This window comes from Rana temporaria, chromosome 9 (assembly GCF_905171775.1).
Source record: "Rana temporaria chromosome 9, aRanTem1.1, whole genome shotgun sequence".
NCBI lineage: Eukaryota > Metazoa > Chordata > Amphibia > Anura > Ranidae > Rana > Rana temporaria.
This window is the reverse complement of record NC_053497.1, coordinates 19,023,079-19,041,373: the sequence shown is the minus strand read 5'-3', so window position 1 is coordinate 19,041,373 and position 18,295 is coordinate 19,023,079. Positions and strand designations below refer to the sequence as shown.

The following is an 18,295-nucleotide window of genomic DNA, read 5'->3' as shown; positions in this document are numbered from 1 at the left end:
CACTGTACTAATGGCACAGGGAAGGGGTTAGACATCAGGGGCGATCAAAGGGTTAAATGTGTGCCTAGCCAGTGTTTTTGTGTACTGTGTGCTGCTTTTAAAGTGGAGGTTCACCTAAAAACTTAATTTTTAACATTAGATTGAGGCTCATTTTGTGAAGGGGAATCGGGTGTTTTTTTTTTTAAATCGAAGCAGTACTTACCGTTTTAGAGAGACGATCTTCTCCTCCGCTTCCGGGTATGGGCTGCGGGACTGGGCGTTCCTATTTGATTGACAGGCTTCCAACGGTCGTATCCATCGCGTCACGATTTTCCGAAAGTAGCCGAACGTCGGTGCGTATAGAGGCTTCTTTCGGCTACTCGTGACGCGATGTATGCGACCGTCGGAAGCCTGTCGGAAGCCTGTCAATCAAATAGGAACGCCCAGTCCCGAAGACCATACCCGGAAGCGGCGGAGAAGATCGCTCTCTAAAACGGTAAGTACGGCTTCGATTTAAAAAAAAACACCCGATTCCCCTTCACAAAACGAGCCTCAATCTAATGTTAAAAATAGTTTTTCGGGTGAACTCCCGCTTTAATAAGGAATGTGCTTTGCAGGGAAACAAAATCCAGCACATCCCCGCAGACAGGATCAGAACTCTACATTGTTTACATAGGCAGAGCTCTGTCCTGTGTTTCTTCTCGGTGATCAGCGGGTGCCGGCGGACATCCATTGGTCGGCACCCACTGATTGGCTTAGGGGGCTTGTGCTGTGATTGGACACAGTAGAAGCCTATCACAAAGTACTATATATGTGGTCCGGAGGAGAGGAGAGCCAGACGAGCCGCTCATAAATCGGTCACAGTAGTTAGCTTTGACAGCATGACTAATCTCAAAGGATTGCCGAATTTGGAACGGCACATTATAGACAAACAACAAGCCAGGTAAAGGATAACCTTTGACACGTTACCAGATGGTCAGGTCATAAAACAGTCAGACATTCCGCTTGTGCTGCTGACCGCAGGAGGTCTTGGGGAGGTCATGACACGAGTGAACGTCTTTAGCTTCAGGTCAAGATTTCTTTATATAATATGAAGTTCAATTCTGGACTGCACTCCGATCTGTCATGCCTGAGCCTATTTATGACATTTGGTGTTTACAAGTTAAAATACGTATTTTTGGCTAGAAAATTCCTTAGAACCCCCAAACAGTATATATATATATATATATATATATATATATATATATATATTAGGGCTGTGACTGATTAAAATTTTTGTGTTCGATTAATCGTTTTTTTTTTTTATCGATTAATCGACTAATTTCGATTAATTAACGCACATACAGATACAACTACTTTTAGCTGATCTCCTTGCATTGCAACTCTGCATTAGCCACTGGTAAATGTGGTGGGGGCAGTATGGGGGCAGATGTGTATATTCTTGCAGTATGGGGGCAGATGTGTATATTACAGCATCTGCCCCCATGCTGTAATATACACATCTGCCCCCATGCTGTAATGTACACATCTGACCCCATGCTGTAATATACACATCTGCCCCCATACTGCAAGAATATACACATCTGCCCCCATACTGCAAGAATATACACATCTGCCCCCATACTGCCCCCACCACATTTACCAGTGGCTAATGCAGAGTTGCAATGCAAGGAGATCAGCTAAAAGTAGTTGTGTGGCAGATGTGTACATTACAGCATGGGGGCAGATGTGTACATTACAGCATCTGCCTCCATGCTGTAATATACACATCTGCCCCCATGCTTTAATATACACATCTGCCTCCCATACTGCAAGAATATACACATCTGCCCCCATGTGTACATTACAGCATGGGGGCAGATGTGTATATTCTTGCAGTATGGGGGCAGATGTGTATATTACAGCATGGGGGCAGATGTGTACATTACAGCATGGGGGCAGATGTGTACATTACAACATGGGGGCAGATGTGTACATTACAGCATGGGGGCAGATGTGTACATTACAGCATGGGGGCAGATGTGTACATTACAGCATGGGGGCAGATGTGTACATTACAGCATGGGGGCAGATGTGTACATTACAGCATCTGCCTCCATGCTGTAATATACACATCTGCCTCCCATACTGCAAGAATATACACATCTGCCCCCATGTGTACATTACAGCATGGGGGCAGATGTGTATATTCTTGCAGTATGGGGGCAGATGTGTATATTACAGCATGGGGGCAGATGTGTACATTACAGCATGGGGGCAGATGTGTACATTACAGCATGGGGGCAGATGTGTACATTACAGCATGGGGGCAGATGTGTACATTACAGCATGGGGGCAGATGTGTACATTACAGCATCTGCCCCCATGCTTTAATATACACATCTGTCCCCATACTCCAGGAATATATACATCTGCCCCATAATGTTACCACACACAGATGGTTGTCCTTTCTTACCTGACTATCAGGCAGGCAGACCCATCTCTAGCGTAGCCGATGGACACACGTGCGACAAGGGAAGAAGATACAAGCAGGCGGGCAGGTGATGATGACGTCAGCGCGCCGCGGCTCCGGAGCTAGGCCGAAGCCGCGGCCTTTCCTATGGGCGAGACCGCGGAGCTCACTCCGCGGATCGTCATCGATCAAAATAATTTTAATCGACCAAAGAAATTAACGATTAATCGACCAATTAATCGTTAATTTCCGCAGCCCTAATATATATATATATATATATATATATATATATATATATATATATATATATATATATATATATATATATATATATATAAAAACATATATATGTTCATCCCGGTATAACCCCCGAAAGCCAAGGACGCATATATGCGTACGCTCGGCGTGAAAGGGTTAAGCCCCACGTCCAATCACTGTCCAAATCTTAACGCCTCTACAGTGCCTTGAAAAAGTATTCACACCCCTTGAAATTTCCCACATTTTGTCATGTTACAGTCAAAAAACGTAAATGTATTTTATTGGGATTTTATGTGATAGACCAACACAAATTTGCACATAATTGTGAAGTGGAAGGAAAATGATAAATGGTTTTCATTTTTTTTTTTTACAAATAAATATGTGAAAAGTGTGGCGGCCATTTGTATTCAGCCCCCATTACTCCGATACCCCTACCTAAAATCTAGTGGGCCAATTGCCTTCAGAAGTCACCTAATTAGTAAATAGAGTCCTTTTGTGTGTAATTTCATCTCAGTGTAAAGACAGCTGTTCTGTAAAGCCCTCAGAGGTTTGTTAGAGAACCTTAGTGAACAAACAGCATCATGAAGGCCAACATACCAGACAGGTCAGGGATAAAGTTGTGGAGAAGTTTAAAGCAGGGTTAGGTTATAAAAAAATATCCCAAGCTTTGAAAATCTCACGGAACACCGCTCAATCCATCATAATCCGAAAATGGAAAGAGTAACTGCAAACCTACCAAGACATGGTCGTCCATCTAAACTGACCGGGCCGGGCAAAGAGAGCATTCATCAGAGAAGCAGACAAGAGGCCCATGGTAAGTCTGGAGGAGCTGCAGAGATCCACAGCTCAGAGGGGAGAATCTGTCCACAGGGTAACTATTAGTGGTGCTCTCCACAAATCTGCCCTTTATGGAAAGTGACAAGAAGAAAGACATTGGTGGAAGAAAGACATGCGAAGTTCTGTTTGCAGTTTGTGAGAAGCCATGTGGGGAACACAGCAAACATGTGGAAGAAGGTGCTCTGGTCAGATGAGACCAAAATTTAATTTTTTCACCTAAAAGCAAAATGCGTGGCGGAAAACTAACACTGCACATCACCCTGAACACACCATCCCCACCGTGAAACATGGTGGTGGCAGCATCATGTTGTGGGGATCCTTTTCTTCAGCAGGGACAGGGAAGCTGGTCAGAGTTGTTAGGAAGATGGATGAAGCCAAATACAGGACAATCTTAGAAGGAAACCTGTTAGAGTCAAAAGACTTAAAGCTGGGGCGGAGGTTCACCTTCCAGCAGAACAACGACTCTAAACATACAGCCAGAGCTACAATGGAATGGTTTAGATCAAAGCACATTAATGTGTTAGAATAGCCCAGTCAAATGGCCCGGAATCAATTTGACGCATGCTCTGAATCATTGAATTTAATTTTTTCTCGGCTCGTCGTAGTGTTGTACGTCATCACGTTCTTGACGCTCGGGAATTTCCGACAACATTTGTGTGACCGTGTGTCTGCAAGACAAGTTTGAGTGAACAATCCGTCGTAAAAAAAAAATCCACGGTTTTGATGTCGGAATGTCCGATCGTGTGTACGCGGCATAACAATAAGAATAGCTGATGAGTAGAAAAAGTCGGGATGATGACAAGTTAATGATCAGGGATTTAGATGATGCATCTAAGTACAGTAATAAAACACATTTGTTTGTAATATTACATTTTTTATTATAAAAATAAAAAGGGCAACATAAAACTAGTGCGATGTTTTTGGTAAACGAACGCATCAATATATCTGGTTGGGAGGATGCAGTAGCAATTCTCAATGAATTCTCAAGGTGCTCCTCAGATATTTTGGTTACAATTTTGCCCTTCCTGTGCTTCATCTTTAAAATAGTTGCTTACAAATATAGGTGCTGCCGAAAACTGATGACACAAATAAGGTGATTGTGAAGAGTAGGATATGTTCTTTTGGGAAGACAAAACTTTTTAACCACTTCGCATTCGGGCCAATTCTGACACCTCGCTCCTACATGTAAAAATCATATTTTTTTTGATAGAAAATTACACAGAATCCCCAAACACTATTGGGCAGATCCACAAAAAAATTACGCCGGCGTATCTGTTGATACGCCGCATAATTTTAAAGTTCCCGCGTCGTATCTTTGTTTTGTATCTACAAAACAAGATACGACTGCATCTGGGATCGATTCGACAGGCGTACGTCTTAGTACGCCGTCGGATCGTAGATGCATTTTTCCGGCGGCCGCTAGGTGGCGTTTCCGTCGAATTCCGCGTCGAGTATGCAAATTAGCTGGTTACGGCGATCCACGAACGTACGTCCGGCCGGCGCATTTTTTTACGTCGTTTGCATTCAGCTTTTTCCGGCGTATAGTTAAAGCTGCTATTATGAGGCGTACCTAATGTTAAGTATGGCCGTCATTCCCGCGTAAAATTTTGAATTTTTTACGTCGTTTGTGTAAGTCGTTCGCAAATAGGGATTTGCGTAGAATGACGTCACCGTCGTTAGCATTGGCTTGTTCTGGTTTAATTTCGAGCATGCGAACTGGGATACCCCCATGGACGGCGTATGCGCCGTTAAAAAAAAACGTTGTTTACGTCGGGTCACGACGTATTTACATAAAACACGCCCCCATCACATCCATTTGAATTGCGCGCCCTTACGCCGCCTAAGATACACTACGCCGCCGTAACTTACGGCGCAAATTCTTTGAGGATTCCAAAAAAAAAAGTAAGTTACAGCGGCGTAGTGTATTTTAGATAGCCTGACGCAAATATACGCCGAGGTACGTGGATCTGCCCCTATATATGTTTTTTTAGCAGAGACACTGGAGAATACAATGGTGGTCCTTGCAACTTTTTATCTCGCACAGTATTTGTGCAGCAATTTTTCAAACGCGTTTTAAAAAAAAAAAATCATGCTTTAAAGAAAAACTTTAAAGAAAAACTAAACTGTAAAGTTAGCCCAATTTTTTGCATAATGTGAAGGATGAAGTTACGCCGAGTAAGTAGATACCCAACATGTCACGCTTCAAATTTGCACACGCTCTTGGAATGGCGACAAACTTCAGTACTTAAAAATCCCCATAGGCGGTTACAGAGGAGGTCTAGGGCTAGAATTATTGCTCTCGCTTTAACGTTTGCGGCTACACCTCACATGTGTGGTTTGAACATTGTTTTCATATGTGGGTGGGACTTACATATGCATTTGCTTCTGCATGTGAGCACACGGGGATAGGGGCACAATTTTATTGTTAATTTTACTTAAAATAAATTATTTTGAAAAATAAATAAAAAAATTTGATCACTTTTATTCCTATTACAAGGAATGTAAACATCCCTTGTAATAGGAATATGGCATGACAGGACCTCTTTACATCTCACCTCTAGGCTGGGAAGCCTAAAATAATAAAAAAAAACAGATTACGGCTTCCAAGCCGAGGCGGCGTCGTTTCTTTCAATGCAGAGGCCGGGCGTGACGTCATAACATCACGCTGGCCTCCGACGATCATGGAGACTCCGGCGACCATCTGATCTGCCAGAAATCTCTATGGTCAACATCCGGGGCTGGTGGATCCGTTTTCCGACTCACCGTTCGCAGCGGTGAGTCAGTAGAAACACCGGAGGGTGGCGGGAGGGGTGTCCCCTTTCGCCGCCCGTAAGAACGATCAAGCAGCGGAACAGCCGCTATGATCATTCTTATGGTGTATGGAATCGCCGGCTGAAAATGTCTGAATGATGCCTGTAGCTGCACCCATCATTCAGATATCCCCGCTTAAAGTCAAGGACGTCATATGACAGCCTGGGGGCGCCAAGTGGTTAAAGTCCAATAAAGAGACACAGTCACATTTTTCTTTGGCCGCCATGTGTTCTTTAAGTGTAAATGCATTTTTACAAAAAAAAAAAAGTTAACGATTTTGTGTTGGGTAGCATTCATAGCCGTCTTGTGGGCCTCCGGTTGGACACCCCTATGCTAAAGAGTAAAACCATTCCTAAGAGACCCTTTTGGTGGGATGTTTGCTCTTGAGCTCTCAGTTCTGGGCACTTGCTGTGCCCATTATGAGTGGTTCCCTGTTGGATATTTCATTTAGTTTATGGAGAATACAACAGGAGGTGCTTGAATACACAAGGGTTTGGCTGCAGTTGAGCTTTCAACTGAGATTTTCTAGTAAGTAAAAATCCTTTGACATATTCAGGAGTTTCTTCAGCACACATAGGGCCAGATCCACGAAGTGCGGCGCTTCTCTCCGCCCGGCGTAGTGTATCTTAGATACACTACGCCGCCGTAACTTACTTTTTTCTTTGTATCCTGAAAGATTTCCCGCCGTAAGTTACGGCGGCGTAGTGTAACTTAGGCGTCGTAAGGGCGCGCAATTCAAATGTATGTGATGGGGGCATGTTTTATGTTAATACGTCGTGACCTGACGTAATTGGCGTTTTTTTTTTAACGGCGCAGGCGCCGTCCGTGGGGGTATCCCAGTGCGCATGCTCGAAATTAAACCGGAACAAGCAAATGCTTACGACGGTGACGTCATTCTACGCAAAGCCCTATTCGCGAACGACTTACGCAAACGACGTAACATTTTCAAAATTCGACGTGGGAACGATGACCATACTTAACATTGAGTACACCTCATATAGCAGGGGTAACTATACGCCGGAAAAAGCCGAACGCAAACGACGTAAAAAAAGACGCCGGGCGGACGTACGTTCGTGGATCGCCGCATCTAGCTAATTTGCATACTCGACGCGGAATTCGACGGAAACGCCACCTAGCGGCCAGCATAAATATGCACCTATGATCCGACGGCGTACTAAGACGTACGCCTGTCGGATCGATCCCTCATTCCGTCGTATCTTGTTTTGTGGATACAAAACAAAGATATGACGCGGGAACTTTGAAATTACGCGGCGTATCAATAGATACACCGGCGTAATTCGTTTGTGGATCTGGCCCATAATGTATAAGAGGACGGTGGTAAAAACCAGGCCCTGTCAAGCAGCAAGTCCCTGAAAATCAGAAGCTAGTGATAATTGCCTAGTTCCTCTCTTCCTCATATTATTGCTTTCAGATGCTTTTGGATCAATTTTCTTTAACTGTTTATATGATCCAGAATACTTTCTAAAGCTGAACTCCAGGAAGCCTAAAATTCTCCCCTGCGGTGGGGCTATGCCGACACTGCAAGGGTTAACTTCTTGTTTGATCTAGGGCAGCCAATTTCAATAAGGGTTCCAAGAATCCAAGGGTTCCTTCAGAGGTTACCATGCATTCCTTGTGTTGAGGCTGATTGACCTCCCATTGGATGATGCCTGCATAGTTCCAGGGACAATACCATTTGGCAAAGCCAGCAGTATGACACCAATGATCGCTTTTGGCTGTTTGCAAGGATGGCATTATAACCATTAGGCCTCGTACACGCGATAGGTGTGATGGACCGTTTTCATCGGTCAAAACCGTGTGTGGGCCCTATAGGTTATTTAACCATCGGTTAAAAAAAAGCCAACTTGCTTTAAATTTAAAATTTAAAAATCCACGCATGCTCAGAATCAAGTCGACGCATGCTTGGAAGCATTGAACTTCGTTTTTTTCAGCACGTCGTTGTGTTTTATGTCACCGCGTTCTGACACGATCGTTTTTTTCAACCGATGGTGTGTAGGCGCGACGGACCATCAGTCAGCTTCATCGGTTAACCGATGAGAACGGTCCTTCAGACCGTTCTCATCGGATGGACTGATCGTGTGTACGAGGCTTTACTGTAACGGTTGCAGTTGTCCTACTGACAGCCAATGTAAGGGGCATTTTTCCCATTGGTTTTAACAGAGACCTCAAAATTATTTTAGGGGTTCCACTGGGGTAAAAAGGTTGCGTCTAGGGCATAATAAAAGCTGTTCTACTTACCCGATCCTTCGCTCCCCCGACAGACAGCACCCCATGCTCCAGCAGTGGACTCTCTCTTGGCATTCTCATGTCCAAAGCAGAGCTATGGACCCTACATAGATCTTGATGACATCAAAAGGGGGAACAGTCTAGCATGCAGGAGCATCAGATTGGGTAAGTAAATCTACTTTTCTATGTCCCCTAGTCCTAAAAGTGCAGTTAAAGTAAAAGTACAGCCAAAGCTTGTTTGGCTGTACTTCTCCTATGGATCACAGAAGTGCAGATTGTTCTGCACTCCAGCGACCCATTCTCAGCAGACAACGGGCTCACAGAGCTCACAGAGCCTGTCCAGGCTCGGGAAAGATCATGACCAAATGGTCTGGGTCCGCTCACATTCCTGGACTGCCACCCGGATCAGCTTCTCAACGTTCCAGTGAGTGCTGGAGCGGCAGAGCAGACAACGGTGACTCAGGGAGCTCTGAGAACCAGCAGTGTTTGATAGGGATGAGCTTCGAGTTCAAATCGAACTCATGTTCGACTCGAACATTGCCTGTTCACCGAACAACAAACAATTAGGGGTGTTCGCGGCAAATTCGAAAAGCCGCGGAACACCCTGTTATGGGAGAAATCTAAAGTGTTAATTTTAAAGGCTAATATGCAATGTATTGTCCTAAAAAGTGTTTGGGGACCTAGGTCCTGTCCCAGGAAACATGTATCAATGCAAAAAAAAAGTTTTAAAAACATCCGTTTTTTCAGGAGCAGTGAATTTAATAATGCTAAAAGTGAAACAATAAAAGTGTAATATTACTTAAAATTTTGTACCTAGGGGGGGTGTAAAGTCAGCATGTGAAAAAGCGCATGTTTCCCGTGCATAGAACTGTCCCTGCACAAAGTGTCATTTCTGAAAGAAAAAAAGGCATTTAAAACCGGCTTTGCAGCTCTAATGAATTGTCGGCTCTGGCAATTCACAGATGATTCATTCATAAAAAATAAAAAAGCTGGGGGTCCCCCCAAATTCCATTAACAGGTCCTTCAGGTCTGATATGGATATTAAGGGGAAACCCGCCGTCAATTTAAAAAAAAATGACGTGGGGTTCCCCCCAAATATCCATACCAGACCCTTCAGGTCTGGTGTGGATTTTAAGGGGAACTCCACCCCAAATTTAAAAAAAAAATGGCGTGGAGTTCCCCCAAAAATCCACACCAGACCCTTATCCAAGCACGTTAACCTGGCCGGCCGCAGAAAAGAGGGGGGGACAGAGTGCGGCCCCCCCTCTCCTGAACCGCACCAGGCCACATGCCCTCAACATGGGGAGGATGTCCCCATGTTGATGGGGACAAGGGCCTCATCCCCACAACCCTTGCCCGGTGGTTGTGGGGGTCTGCGGGCGGGGGGCTTATCAGAATCTGGAAGACCCCTTTAACAAAGGGAACCCCAGATCCTGCCCCCCCCCATGTGAATTGGTAATGGGGTACACTGTACCTCTACCATTTCACGAAGGAAGTGTAAATAGTTAAAAAAAAACACACAGACACCGTAGAAAAAAATCCTTTATTAATAATAATAAAAAAAAAAAATCCAGCGATGTGAATCCACTCTCGGCCCGGGCCCCCAGCTCCAACTTGGTCTTCTATCCAGCGATGGATGATCTCTCCAGCGACGGGTGATCAGCTGGACGCAGCTCTGACGCACCCTCGTACGTCACTGGGAAAGCCTGGTATTTCCCGGTCTTTCCCAGTGACGTACGAGGGTGCGTCAGAGGGTGCGGGGTCACGTGACGGGTGGCCGCTTCCCCTATATAAGAAATGTCACAGCTCCAGCGCGTCATTCCGCTGGGCTGTGTCCAGCGGAGAGTGGAGCTCGGCTGCTGCGCTCTGGACGGATGGATCTTCTCATCGCTGGACCAGACCGCTGATCACCCGTCTCTGGAGAGATCATCCGTCGCTGGATAGAAGACAACTTTGGAGCGGGGGGGCGGGCCGAGAGTGGATTCACATCGCTGGATTTTTTTTTTTTATTATTAACCACTTCCATACAGGGCATTAATATACCCTTCCTGCCCAGACCAATTTTCAGCTTTCAGTGCTCTCACACTTTGAATGACAATTACTCAGTCATGCTACATTGTATCCAAACAAATTTTTTATCATTTTGTTCTCACAAACAGAGCTTTCGTTTGGTGGTATTTAATCACTGCTGGGTTTATTATTTGTTGCAATATAAGCAAAAAAAGAGAGAAATTTTCGAAAAAAAAACACTTTTTTTTCGTTTCTATCTTAAAATTTTGCAAAAAAAAATGTTTTCTTCATAAATTTGGGCCAAAATGTATACTGCTACATATCTTTTGTAAAAATAACCCAAATTAGTGTGTATTATTTGGTCTCTGTGAACGTTATAGAGTCTACAAGCTATGGTGCAAATCATTGAAAAATGATCACATCTGATCACACCTGAAGTACTGACGTCCTATCTAATTCTTGAGATCCTAACAAGCCAGCAAAGTACAAATACCCCCCAAATGACCCCATTTTGGAAAGTAGACATTCCAAGGTATTTAGTAAGAGGCCAGGTGAATTTTTTGAAGTTGTATTTTTTTTCCCACAATTCTTGGGAAAATTAAGATTTGTTTTTTTTATGACAAAATTGTCATAATAACAAGTTAGTTCTCTCACACAGCACATGCAAACTTACAATGACGCCCCAAAATACATTCTGCTGCTTCTCCTGAGTATAGTGATACCACATGTGTGGGACTTTTACACAGCCTGGCCACATATAGAGGCCCAACATGTAAGTAGCGCCTCCAGGAGTTCTAGGAGCAGAAATTACACATCTCATTAGATGACAACCTATCACACTTTTGAAGGCCCTGGAGCACTATGACAACGGAACTTCCCACAAAATGACCCCATTTTGGAAAGCTAACACCCCAACGTATAATCTATGAGGCATAATGAGTCTTTTGAACGGTTCATTTTTTTCCAGACGTTTTTGGAAAATGGGGAAAAAAATGAAAACGCATTTTTTTTTACACAAAGTTGTCCATTTATAAGATATTTCTAACACATAGCATGTACACAGCAAAAATGACACCCCAAAATACATTCTGCTACTCCTCCTGAGTAAAACGATACCAAATGTGTGAGACTTTTACACAGCCTGGCCATATACAGAGGTCCAACATTGAAGTAGCACCTACAGGCGTTCTAGGAGCATAAATTACACATCTAATCTCTCAACCACCTGTTACACTTTTGAAGGCCCTGGAGCACCAGGACAGTGGAATTGTCCACAAAGTGACCCCATTTTGGAAAGCTAACACCCCAACGTATAATCTATGAGGCATAATGAGTCTTTTGAACGGTTCATTTTTTTCCAGACGTTTTTGGAAAATGGGGAAAAAAATGAAAACACATTTTTTTTTATACAAAGTTGTCCATTTATAAGATATTTCTAACACATAGCATGTACACAGCAAAAATGACACCCCAAAATACATTCTGCTACTCCTCCTGAGTAAAACGATACCAAATGTGTGAGACTTTTACACAGCCTGGCCATATACAGAGGTCCAACATTGAAGTAGCACCTACAGGCGTTCTAGGAGCATAAATTACACACACAAATTCCTGCCAACCTATGACATTGTTGAAGGTCCTTCATATTTCTAACCCATAGCATGTACTGTACATACCAATTATAAACCAAAATACATTCTTCTGAGTAAAGAGTAAAGAAAAGATTACCTGCTGTCTTTGTAGTGCAGTGGTCCACAGAGGAGAGCATCGGTCCAGGTAGCAGGCAGATGCGGTCAGCAGCAGCGAAAGGATCGTCCATGCAGCAGGCAGGAATACTGTCCATAGTGCAGTCAGAGGTATGGTTAGTGCAGCCAAAGTCCAGGCAGCAGGCAGGACCATCAAGTTTAGGGCCTCAGTCAGGGAAGAATGGGGACAGGGGTAGAGGCTTCTCCCACCCAAATCGCTTTGAAGCCTCCGGGCAACCAGACCCTGTTCTGGGAACACAGAAAACCAAAAACTGGTTTTCTGAACTCCGAACACTATTCTGGGGCCCCTCACATATGTGAGACCCCTGTGTAGCAGGGTAAAAGATCAGTCCAAGGGGCAGGCAAAAACATGGTCAACAAGCCGAGGTCAGTGCAGGTAAAAGGCATAAATAGACGGTAGGCAGAGGCATAGTCGAGAAGCAGTCCAGGGTCAGTTCACGTGAAAGGCAGAAACATGGCGGATAAACAATGCAGACGGCAGGCAGAGGCATAGTCGAGAAACAGTCCAGGGTCAGTTCACGTGAAAGGCAGAAAAATGGCGGATAAACAATGCAGACGGCAGGCAGAGGCATAGTCGATTAAAAGGCCAGGGTCAGTTGAGTTGAGGCATTAGGTTGGTTGGTTGAGGCAGCAGGGAAATAATCAGCACATAATTTGAAACTGGGGAAATGGCAGTCTATTAGAAATTTTGGTTAATAGTCTTCGAGAGTGTGATATCGTCTGAAGCATTTTCCGTTACATAGGCCAGGTTGGCTGGGACAGTCGGGGCAATAGTTACTGGTGTCTTTCCTAATTCCACTTTTGCTGCAAACCCGACATTTTTTTTGGCGTCTTCTTCCGGTTGCTGATGGTGGAATATTTTCAGGAAAATGACGCTCGTGCAATCTGCTGACACAATCAGAGCGAATGCTTTCTGGGGGGGAGACTTGCGGATAGATCAGGGCAGTGACAATTTTTTCAATAAATCTGATGAAGGGGATGGGCATTTCCGTTGTTTTGTGGTAAGTGACATATGCATTATAAAGGGCCATATGGATCAAGTATATTGCAATTTTTTTGTACCAAAAGAGGTACTTGCGTGTTGAGAGATAGGGCTGCAGCATTTGATCATTTAAATCCACCCCCCCCATGAATTTATTGTATTCGCTGATAGAGTAAGGCTTTTGAACGGTGCGGCGTCTCCTGTGAATTTCCACTGAGGTGTCATCATGGATGGTGGACATGACGTAAACGTCTTTCTTATCCCTCCACTTCACGGCCAAAACTTCTTCGTTCCTCAGGCTTGCCGATTCCCCCCTTTGTAGCCTTGTGGTAACTAGACACTGTGGGAAGCCTTTCCTGTTTTTACGTACAGTACCACAGGCCAAAGTTTTATTTAGGAATAGGTGGCGATAAAGGGGCAGACTGGTGTAGTAATTGTCCATGTATATGTGATACCCCTTTTGGAAAAGTGGGAATGCCAACTCCCATACAATTTTCCCGCTTATTCCCATATACGATGGACACTCAGGGGGCTGGAGCTGGGAGTCCTTGCCTTCGTACACACGAAAGGCATTCACATAGCCGGAGGAGCTTTCGCAGAGCTTGTTTAGCTTCAAGCCGTACCTCGCTCTTTTACTGGGAATATACTGTTTGATTCCCAGCCGGCCTGTGAAATGGACCAGGGATTCGTCCACAGAGATGTTCTGTTCCGGGATGTAAACTTCGGCAAACTTCTTGTTAAAAAAATCTATTAGGGGGCGAACTTTATACAATCTATCAAAGTCCGTATGATTTCGGGGGGGGCACTGTGAGTTATCGCTGAAATGCAAAAACCGCATGATCATGTCATAGCGGGACCTGGGCATTGTAGAAGAAAAAAGTGGCATATGGTGGATGGGCTTTTTAGACCAGTATGAATGTAATTAATTTTTTTTTGTAAGCCCCATGTTTAGCGTAAGGCCTAAAAACAATCTAAGCTCCTGGATTGTTAGGGGTCTCCATACAAAGGGGCGGGCATAGCATGAGTTGGGGTTGGTTTCTATGAACTGATGTGCAAAAACATTTGTTTGGTCTAAGATGCTGTGAAGTAACTCATCAGTGAAAAATAAATTAAAATAATCTATTTCAGAGAAACCTTCGGTGTTGGCCTGCACACCTGGCTGTGCTGTAAAAGGGGGGATTGTGGCTAGAAGGCAGCCACAATGGGTTGGCCAAGGCATCCGGAAGATGGGTTTGGGCCCTAATTCTTTGGCGTGGAATTTCAGAGCTGGTACTGGGTCTTTCCTCCTGAGGTCTAGAAGTGCTTGTACTTGGCATCTCCTCCTGGGGTCTAGAAGTGCTTGTACTTGGCCTCTCCTCCTGGGGTCTAGCGCCATTGGCATTTGCTGATTGGCCATTGGGGTGTCCGGCTCTGCTGGTAGCTGCCTGGGGTTCAGTCCGTCGTTTTTTTGGACGGACTACTTCCTCCTCTGATTCAGATATACTGCCTTCGGGGGGCTCATATTGCGAACCAGAATCGGAAATTGAATCAGAACTGTACTGGGACGTTGAGAGCTCCCCGCTGCTCTCATCGGTCTGGGCTAGCACTTGGTATGCCTGTTCTGTGGTGTAAAATCTTTTGGACATGGTGGCTGGCTGTAGGACAGGGCTGCACGACTAGGACTAATGGGCTGTATGTCAGCTAGAAATTGGCTGCACGTCAGGCACTGCTGGGCTCACGGGACAGGTACTCCTGATGGAGGTGACGGGTACTCCTGATGGAGGTGACGGGTACTCCTGATGGAGGTGACGGAACTCGGGTACTTCTGATGGAGGTGACGGTTCTCAGGTACACCTGATGGGGGTGACGGGTACTCGGGTACACCTGATGGAGGTGACGGTACTCAGGTACTTCTGATTGGAAGTGACGGTTCTCAGGTACTCCCGATGGGGGTGACGGGTACTCGGGTACTCCTGATGGAGGTGACGGTACTCGGGTACTCCTGATGGAGGTGACGGTACTCCTGATGGAGGTGACGGTACTCGGGTACTCCTGATGGAGGTGACGGTACTCAGGTACTCCTGATGGAGGTGACGGTACTCCCGATGGGGGTGACGGGTACTCGGGTACTCCTGATGGAGGTGACGGTACTCGGGTACTCCTGATGGAGGTGACGGTACTCCTGATGGAGGTGACGGTACTCGGGTACTCCTGATGGATGTGACGGTACTCCTGATGGAGGTGACGGTACTCGGGTACTCTTGATGGGGGGGTGACGGGTACTCAGGTACTTTTGATTGGGGTGGGTGACAGGTACTTAGGTACTTTTGATGGTGGGGTGACAGGTACTCTTGATGGGGGGGGGTGCAGGTACTTTTGTTTGGGGTGGGTGACAGGTACTCTGGTACTGTTGATGGAGGGGTGACAGGTACTCTGGTACTGTTGATGGAGGGGTGACAGGTACTCTGGTACTGTTGATGGAGGGGTGACAGGTACTCTTTATTCCAGGGGGGGACAATCTGGGCACAGTAGGTGACACTTTTTTACAATTGCAACACTGTAACTCACTGTTTCAGATTTTCTCCTCACACAGGATCGGTGTGTGAGGAGAAAGACACAGCAACAGCAGTTACAGTCTGCTTTGTTTACACTTGTGACCGGCTGTGATTGGACACAGCCGGTCACGTGGTAAAGAGCCAAATTTCATTGGCTCTTTACCCTGATCGGGGCTGGGCTATGTCCAAGGGACGAGCCTCGTCCCCGATCGCCGCGCGTGCGCGCCCCCGGGGGCCGCGCACGAGCGGCATGCAAGACGGAAGGATGCAATGTGACCGGCTGTGATGGAATGCAGCCGGTCACATAAACAACCGAAGAGCGGCACGAACGGCTCCGGATCGGGGATGGGATGTGCTGTGCGGGGTTGGGCTGTGTCCGGGGGACACGCCTCTTCCCCGATCGCCGCAATACGAGCCCCCAGGGGGCCGCAGGAGCAGTGAGACGCGGTGGACGTCATATGACGTCCACTCTGTAAGACGAAGGGTTCCTGCGGACGTCATTTGTCAATGGCGCGGTAAGGAACAGGTTAAAAGATTTTTTTCTACGGTGTCTGTGTTTTTTTTTTATTTACACTTCATTCGTGAAATGGTAGAGGTACAGTGTACCCCATTACCAATTCACATAGGGGGGGGCCAGGATCTGGGTGTCCCCTTTGTTAAAGGGGTCTTCCAGATTCTGATAAGCCCCCCGCCCGCAGACCCCCACAACCATTGGGCAAGGGTTGTGGGGATGAGGCCCTTGTCCCCATCAACATGGGGACATCCTCCCCATGTTGAGGGCATGTAGCCTGGTGCGGTTCAGGAGAGGGGGGGCGCACTCTGTCCCCCCCTCTTTTCTGCGGCCGGCCACGTTAACGTGCTCGGATAAGGGGTCTGGTGTGGATTTTTGGGGAAACTCCACGCCATTTTTTTTTTTATTTGGGGTGGAGTTCCCCTTAAAATCCACACCAGACCTGAAGGGTCTGGTATGGATATTTGGGGGGGAACCCCACGTCATTTTTTTTTAAAATTGATGGCGGGGTTCCCCTTAATATCCATATCAGACCTGAAGGGCCTGTTAATGGAATTTGGGGCGAGCCCCAGCTTTTTTATTTTTATTTTTTATGAATGAATCATCTCTGTAATTGCCAGGGCCGACAATTCATTAGAGCCGCAAAGCCGGTTTTAAATGCCTTTTTTTCTTTCAGAAATGACACTTTGTGCAGGGACAGTTCTAAGGACGGGAAACATGCGCTATTTCACATGCTGACTTTACACCCCCCCCTAGGTACGAAATTTAAAGTAATATTACACTTTATTGTTTCACTTTTAGCATTATTAAATTCACTGCTCCTGAAAAAATGTCCGTTTTTAAAACTTTTTTTGCATTGATACATGTTTCCTGGGACAGGATCCAGGTCCCCAAACACTTTTTAGGACAATAACTTGCATATTAGCCTTTAAAATTAACACTTTAGATTTCAAATGTTCGAGTCCCATAGACTTTAACAGGGTTCTAAAGTTTACACAAACATTTGGTGTGTTCGCAAGTTCTGATGCGAACCGAACAGGGGGGTGTTCGGCTCATCCTTAGTGTTTGACAGTTCGGTTCTCAGTCTTAGAGTCGGCGGGGGACAGATGCAGCTTAGCTCAGATGCTGCATTCACCTAGGTTAGTATGACTCTTAAAAAAAAATATTCCCATACTTCTCTTTTTACCCTTGCATTGTAGGTTCAGCCCTACTGCAAGAGAGAATTTTCAAAGTTTCCTGGAGTTCAGCTTTAAGATAAATGTAAACTTGAAATCTATTTTTCATTATTTTTGATGCCATCCCTCACTGTATACACTTTTCTGAAAGGGGTTGTAAAGGTACAATTTGTTTTCCCTAAATAGCTTCCTTTACTTTTTTTTAGCACGCAAAGTGGAGGTCCACCCTAAAAAAAAAAAAAAAATAATTGCCAACATGGCTACAAAAAAATGTGAATTTTTTTTTATATACTTACCAAAAATGGCTGTTACTAGGCAGATCGTCCTAATATGCCACTCCTCGTCCGCGGTGGTCTTCTTTCTTCTCCTCGTGCTGCCTCCTGGGAAATGGGGAGTGGTGTCTTCTGGGACCTTGTGTGTGTCCCAGGAGACATCTGCCCATTCACATAGCGTGCGCAATAGGGAACCGGGAAGTGAAGCCGCAACGCTTCACTTCCTGATTCCCTCACCAAGGATGACGGCGGGGCAGCCGAGAACTGAGCGATTGCTCGGCTTCGGCTGCCAACATCGCGGGCACCCTGGACGGGTAAGTGTCCTAGTCAGCATCTACAGTGTTTATAGCTCCTGACTTTTAAAGGGGTTGTAAAGGTAAAAAAAAATTCCCTAAATAGCTTTCTTTACCTTAGTGCAGTCCTCCTTCACTTACCTCATCCTTCCATTTTGCTTTTAAATG

The 18,295-nt window shown here is 45.4% G+C and overlaps 1 protein-coding gene across 1 annotated transcript in view; it reads left to right on the top strand.

Moving 5' to 3' along the window:
* The window catches only part of LOC120913158 (extracellular matrix protein 2-like), a 90,659-nt gene that overhangs the window by 5,428 nt on the left and 66,936 nt on the right, over positions 1-18,295 (top strand). The window lies entirely within an intron of this gene.